The sequence below is a fragment of the Chinchilla lanigera genome, unplaced genomic scaffold, assembly GCF_000276665.1.
Source record: "Chinchilla lanigera isolate Chin_1 unplaced genomic scaffold, ChiLan1.0 scaffold00029, whole genome shotgun sequence".
NCBI lineage: Eukaryota > Metazoa > Chordata > Mammalia > Rodentia > Chinchillidae > Chinchilla > Chinchilla lanigera.
The window spans coordinates 13,133,192-13,141,265 of record NW_004955430.1 but is presented as its reverse complement, the minus strand read 5'-3'; positions in this window follow the sequence as shown (position 1 = coordinate 13,141,265).

Genomic DNA, 8,074 nt, shown 5'->3' with positions numbered 1-8,074 from the left:
ACTTTGTTTGTAACTCTGTATTGTCTGTACTGTTCTTTTGCTATTTTGTAAAATGTTATGTGTCTGTTAATGTTTTCCCCCTTTTATTTTTAAAATAAAAAGAAATTTGCTTTATATATTATTTGCATAGACAAAATTATCTAATTTCCAGGATATTCCCAGACCTCCAGTATGTGACTCCATTGTACTGGAATTTCTATAAGTAAAATCAGTTACACAGTTTATTTCTCAAATAAATAATATTCATATTTCCTCATCTTAGTTACCAAAATATGCACTTTTAGTCCTTTAAGAGGACTTAAGTAAGTTCAAGAATATATGTTTTCCTTTTTGAAAAATGTGACAGCTTATTATATCACTACCACAGGTCTGAAAAATGTTGCAGTTTGGGCTTGATTTTCCACATGATTACAGTTAATTTTTAGTTCACAAAAAGAAACAAATACATGATGAAGAGATAAACCAAGCATAAATATGCAATTGTGTATTACTATTAAAAAGTCCACTGTAATCTCTAAAATTAACATAGCACTATCAACATATGAATATTATAAGCATACCGTAGAAGTACTGTGGCATTAATCAGTACATAATTTTCTCATGCATAAAGAAAAGTATTATTTATTTATTCTCCAGAGTACATTGCTTAAAATGAAAGTCACTAGGTAGTGGGTACTGAGCACTTGAGATATGGCTAGCCTCAGTTGAATGCAATGCAAGTTTACAAACATACCACATTTCAAATAATTAATACAAGAAAATAATGGAAACTATGCCACTAGTGTTTTATATAGATGAAATGTTGAAATGATAATTTTTTCAATGTTAGCTTAATAATACAATATAAATTATTAAATTAACCTATTTATTGTTAAATGTTTAATATATGGATTAAAATTACATAAATAGTTCCCATTTCTGTCTTCTGTTATACTTTTACTGCACCTCTATTCTTACTGTCTAAGATGTAAAACAAGCAGGATAAGTTTTTAAATAGTCCTTTTTTGTGTGTATATGAGTTTTAAAAGTTGCTATGATGTTCAAATAAAGAAAAAGACACTTTTTCCTTTAAGGTAGAGAAAAGTGTATATAATGCAATAGGAAAATGTATGATGTATTTTTTAAGAATGGACTTCCTTCATTCTCTTTTTTAAAGCAGATAGTCACTAATAAAACAAAACATATTACTCTACATCAGAGACTGCTTTCATATGAGCACTTGAATTATGACCAAAGCTTCCTATTTTAGACTTAGAAAATGTTTTAATTTATCATTTAAATACTATTATTTAAATACATTTTTCCAAGGACTGTACAGCTTCTGTGAATGAGGAGAAACTACCCTGTAGGCCAAACTGCTAATTTCTGAAGAACCCAAAAGAGAATTTTCAATAGTCCAAATATCAATTGCAAATTCTAAGTAAATCTTAAGTCAATGTTGTATGTACTTAATTAAACTCATTTTGTTTAGTTCTCACTTACATAATATTTATTTTTCTGAATTAACTAGTATTTACATAGTTACTGCTTTTCAATAGACATATATGAAAAATGGATTACCTAAGATTAAAAATGCAATTTAAAGTACTGTATGTTTCAAATTGCTAAATGAATACATTGTAAATGTTATTTTTACCATGGGTGATAGGTCCAAGACAATCCCTAGGTTCCTGGGTGTGATGAACAAAAAACTGGAAGTAACATGCAAGAGTAATGAAAAACTCTTAAGTCTATTAAGACAATATTATACTCAGAATGAACAGATATATGTTTGCAAGATTAACATGAGCACTAAGAACATAAGATGTAGGGCTGTGAAAATGTGCCAGTTCTGGGGCATCTCCTATCCATATCTTCCATAGCATGATTGACAACATAATTTGCAAAGTGCTGAGTTATGCAGTTGCATCTGTTGTGTGTCATTTCCCGTAATCCATTGTGTCATAACTGGATATAAGAGATGCCCTCCATATGCATGAATTTTCAATACTCTCCAGATAAAGAAAGATTATGGGAGGTCACACCAGCAGGTCTGACACACATGTGTTCTGGTTTGGAATTTCCAAGGTGGGATTTTCTCTGCCTCCCTGTAATAAGTCTTATGACAATGGTGAGGTGGTTGGCTGTGGAACATTGCTCAGGTTTTTATAAGTGGAGAGTAGTAGCCTCATTGATCTATTGTAATTCTACACAAAATTGATAATTAGCTCAACTGATAAGTTAATTAGCTCAATTTAAACATTCCACAATGTATGCATATTTCAAAGTATACTTTGGACCCGCAATACATATAAATTAAAAATAAATAATTTTATTATACATTCTAATGTTCAATAGATCATTTTTATGTTTTGCACTGTGTTCATGATTCATTTTGAATTTATCTTTTGAATAAGGTGTAAGACTGAGGTCACACCATACAAAAGGCTGCACTTCTTTCATTGTGGCATTTTTGCAACTTTATGAATGATCAATTGAACATATTTGTGAAAATATTTTAGAATGATTATTCTATTCCAAACATCTTATTATAAAATTAACCTCATATTAAACTGCATAATAAATATTGAAATCATGAAAATGCATATCCTCATTTCAATATTCTCTTCAAAATTATTTTAGTTTGTCTTTCCTAAAGAATTTAGAGGAAGCTTACCTATATCAACACAAATTTTTCCTGGGATTTTGATAGGAATTTTCATACATTTGTAAATCAAACTGAAAGAATTTCAGCTTTTGTTTTGTGCTATTTTTTGATTTATTTAATGCAATATGCTTCTTCATTTATTGAGATTTTCTTTAATGTCCTTTACTACCATTGTGTATGTTAAATATGTGTTTTGTTATATTTGCACTTAGGTCCCTTCTAAAATGCAAATTTTTTTAAAGTGTGTTATACATGTGTTCATTGCAAGCACAAAAATTGAAGTTGATTTTTCATACATCAAAATTTGATAGCTTATCCTACATTCTCTATCTTGCTAAAAGTATTTTATTAGATGTAGGAATTTATGTAGAATCTTGGTTATGTTCTATATATATCACCAAGTCATCTTCATATATGGGAAATTTTTTATTAAGTTTTAAAATATTTGTAAATTTTATTTTTTAATTTACTAAGTTTATTGGTACATTATTGATATACATGATGATCACATTCATCATAGGGAATTTGTATCTGTACATGATATATCTTGACACTTTTTTTCTCATTCCAATACCCTCCCTTCAACCTTCTTTCTTCCTTATTTACAAAAGCTTTATTTTCATTTTTCTTTCTTTTATCATATTTTCCTCTTCCTTTCTTTCTTCCTCCCTCCATAGCATCCCTTCCCATTTGAATATTTTCTTCCTATTTCAGAATATATATGAAACATTTTGGTCCTTATTTACACTTTCATATTCTCACACCAGAGAAACAATGTGGTATTTACATGTGTGTCCAATTTATTTCACTTAAGAATATGGTCTTAAGGTACATCCCTTTACCTAGAAATGTCACAAGTTTATTTATGGCTGAGTAGTACTCCACTGGCTGAGTAGTACTCCATTGTATGAAAAGATACTACACCTTTTTTATCCATTCATCTGTTGATGAGCATTCTAGCTATTTCTAACATTTAGCTATTACAAACTGCCATTATAAACATGAGTGTGCACATATTGCTCAAGTATGATGCTTTTAATTCTTTAAGAAGATAGCAAGAAAGGGATTAGCTGGATAAAATGGAACCTCTAGTTTTAGTTTTTTAAGGAATCTTCATACTGATTTTCACAGTGGATGCATGAGTCTGCGTTCCCACCAGCAGTGGAAAAGGGTTCCGTTTTCCCCACAGTCCCACCAGCGTTTAATATTGGTTAATTTTGTGACAGTATCCATTGTTTCAGGAGTAAGATGGAATCTCAGCATTGTTTAATTTGCATCTCTTAAATTACCATTGAGGCTCAACATTTTTTCATATATTTATTTGCAGTTTCTTCTTCTTCATCTGAGAAGTGTCTATTCATTTCAGATGCCCAGTTCTGGATTGGGTCTTTAAATTGGAGGGGGTCTGGCTTTTTAAATGATTTATGTATTCTAGAGAGCAGTCATTTTTACTGAGGAACAGATCGCAGAAGTTTTGCCCACACTGAGTTGTCTCTTCCGTCAGTTGGTTTCTCTTGCTATGCAAAAGAATTTTAATTAGATGAAATCTCAGTTGTTGATACATTGTGGTAGTTTCTGTTCAAACAGTGTTTTGTTCGTGAAGTTTTTCCTACACCAATTATTTTAGGGATACTACCTATCCTATCTTTCAGCAGATTTGTTGTTTCTGTTTTAATATTTAGATCTTTGATCATTTTCAGTTTCAGTTTAGTGCACAGTGAAAGATATTAGTCGAGTTTTAGTCTTCACTATGGAAAGAACCAGTATTTCCAAGACCATTTATTAAACAGGCTATCTTTCTTCCCGTGAAGGTGGCTGAGTATGTCTGGAGTTGTTTCTGCATCTTCAGATCTGTTCCATTGTCCCTCAGGTCTGTTTCTTTTACCATTATCATGCTATTTTTACCACGTAGGTTTGTAGTAACATTCACGTTAGGGATTGTGATGTCCAGTGCCTTGCATTTGTTGCCCAGAATTACCTTTGCTATTTTCTGGTTCCAAGTGAATTGTAGGATTGTTTTCTCTAATTGTGTAAGACACATGTTGTTGTAATTTTAATTGGGATTGCACTAACTCTGTATAACAATTTTGGAAAAATATCCATTTTCATCTCATTGCTTCTTCTTATCCAAGAACAAGGGATATCCTTCCATTTCTGATATCCTCTTGGATTACCTTTTTAAGAGTACTGTAGTTTTGAACATAGGGATCTTTTACTTCCTTCTTTAGACTGATTCCTAGGTGTTTCTTTTTTGGGGGGATGCTATTGTGGAAGGCATATTTTCTCTAATTGTTCTCCCAGTGAGTTTGTTATTCATGTACAGAAATCCTATTGATTTTTGAGTGTTGACTTTGTATCCACAAACACTGCTGAATTTGGCTATAAAATCTAGAAGTCTTTTGGTAGCATTTTTGAGGTCTTGTCTGTAGAGTATCACATCATTCATGAAAAATGATAATTTAAATTCTCCTTTTCCTACCCTCATTATATTTATTTTTCTTTCATCTAATGGTTCCAGCTAATATTTTCAGAACTATAAATAAGACTGGTGATGGACATCCCTATCTTGTTCCTAATTTTAGAATGAAAGATTTCAGTTTTTGACATTTTAAAATGATACTGGCTATTGATTTGTCATGGATTCTTTTCATCAGATTGAGATAAAGACCATCTAATACAATGGTCTAAGGATTTTTATCACGAATGTGTGTTGGACTATGTCAAACACTTTTTCTCCACTATTATAATAATCTTTTGGTGTTTGTCCTTGGCTGTGTTGATATTGTGTATTACATTTATTTATTTGCATATATTGAACCATCCTTGCATTCCTGGGGTGAATCCTACTTGGTCATGGTATATAATCTTGATGATTTCTTCCATTTTGTTTGCCTGCATCCATGTTCATTAGGGAGACTGGCTTGTAGTTTCCTATTTTATTTGGATCATTGCTTAGTTTTGGTATCAGGATAACGTTTGCTTCCCGGTATGATGTGGAAGTATTGCTTCCTTTCAATTTCATTAATGAGTTTGAGAAGTAGCAGCATTAGTTCTCTAAGTGTTTTGAAGAATTCAGTAGTAAATTTGTCAATACCTGGGCTTTTCTTTTGTTCATAGGTGTTTAATTATATCTTCAATTTCATTCACTTATGTTGGTTCATTTAGAATTTTAATTTCTTCTCGTACAACTTTGCTAATTCATATGTATCTAGGAATCTGTCCTTTTCTCTATGTTTTCTATTTTATTAGAATATAGGTTCTCCATGTAGGTTGATGATCTTCTGAATTGCTGCAGAATCTCTTATGGTTTTACATTGTCTGTTCATAGTTGCATGGACTTGAGTCTTTCTGTTTTTCATCAAGTTTTGCTAAGGGTTTATTAATTTTACTTAATCTTTTAAATAACCAGCTCTTCAGTTCATTGATTCTTTGAATTATTTTCTTTATGTCCATTACAATAATTTTTGCTCTGATGTTTATAATTTCCTCCCTCTTAAGAGCTTCAAGTTTGACTTGCTCATCTTTTTTCTAGACACTTGAGGTTCAATATTAGGTTGTTTATTTTAGTTCTCACTGTTATTCTGATATAAGAATTCACCACTATAAATTTCTCTTGTAAGATGGTTTTATTGTGTAACATGTTTCAGATGCTGTATTGGCATTATTTAATTGTACAAAATATCTAATTTCTTCTTCAATTTCACTTTGACCCAGTAGTTGTTCAGGATGATGCTATTCAATTTCCATATGTTTACAAAAATTTTTATGTTTTCTTTTCCCATTGATTTCCAATTTCATTGCACTATGATTTAACAATATGTATGGGATAATTTAAATTCCTCTGCACTTACTTAAGCATGTTCTATGAGCTAGTATGTAGTGTTTTGGAGAACATCCTCTGTGCAATTGAGTAGAATGTGTAGTCTAATGTTGCATGGTTGAACACTGTAAACATCTACAGCATCTATTTTTTCAAAAGTTTGGTTCAGTTCTAATATTTCATTGTTGATTTTCTGTCTAGTTGATCTGTCTATTTGTGACAGTGAAGTATTGATTTCCCCCTTTACACTTGTATTAGTGCTTATTTGATTATTCATGTCCATTAATATTTGCTTTATCCAGTTGACTGCACTGGTATTTGGTGCACATATATTTATGATTATTTCTTCTTCTTGGATTGTTCCTTTTTACAAGGATGTAGTGACCTTTATCTCTCATAATCAGTTTTTTCTTGAAATTCACTTGGTCTGACAATAGATTACTTACCTCTGCCTTTTTCCATGTTCCTATCACATTGTTTTCCCTTCTTTGCATTTCAGTGTATGAATTTATTTTTGAATTAAATGTATTTCTTGTATGCAGCATATTGTTAGATCTTCTTCTTGATCCATTTTACCAGTTTGTTTCTTTTGATTGGTGAATGGAGACCAAAAACATTGATAGTTATTACTCAATGTATTAGCTTTATCCTTGTCACATTATTTTGCTGTTGCTGGTTCCCTTTCCTTCCTCTCTGTTTTATTGCTTTCCTTGTCTGATGGATTCATTTTGTTGGGGTTCACTGATTTGTAATCCTTGTTATCTCTTTCTATATATAATGATCTTCAGAATATTTTGAAGTGCTTGCTAGGTATTCATGAATTTCCTCGGGTTTTCTTTTTCTTGGAAGTATCCTGTCTCTCCAACAATTTGGAAAGATTTTTTGGGGGGTACATCAATCTGGGTTGGAGGTTGTTTTATTTCAGAGATTGAAATCCTTCACTCCAACACTTTCTGGAATCTAGGTTTTATTTTGAGAAGTCTGCTGTGATTCTTATGGGCTTTCATTTATAGGTGATTAGTTTTTTTTTTGTTTGTTTGTTTGTTTTTTCTTTAGTAGCTTTTAGCATTCTGTTCTTGTTCTGAGTTTCTGGAACCTTGACTATTATATGCCTTGGTGTAGATTTTTTTGAACATAGCTAACTGAAGCTTTATATGCCTCAGTCATATGGCTGTCATATTCCTTTGTCCTGCTTATGTAGTTTTCTGTCATTCCTTCTGTGAACAGGTTTTTTTAATGTGTTTGTGCTATCTCCTTTTTGATTGACTCTCTTCAATCTTATATTATTCTTTTTTGCATCATCTAGTGGCTGTTGTATTGATTTTTTTTAATGTTCTTTGCTATTTTTAGGAAATCTTTCTTTTAAGGATTGTGTCTTGGTTACTTTTTTCTCGCTGCTGGGACAAAATACCTGATGCCCAAAATTAAGGAAGGAAAGATTTATTTCGCTTACAGTTCATGGAAGTTTTAATCCGTACTTGGCAGGATTATAAGGCAGAGTGGCACATTGCAGAGAGCAGCATCTTAGGGCGGCAGCACACAGCTAAGCAAAAAGCACACACCAGAGTGGAATGGCGGAGGAGGAATGCCCCCAAGCAGCTTCTTCC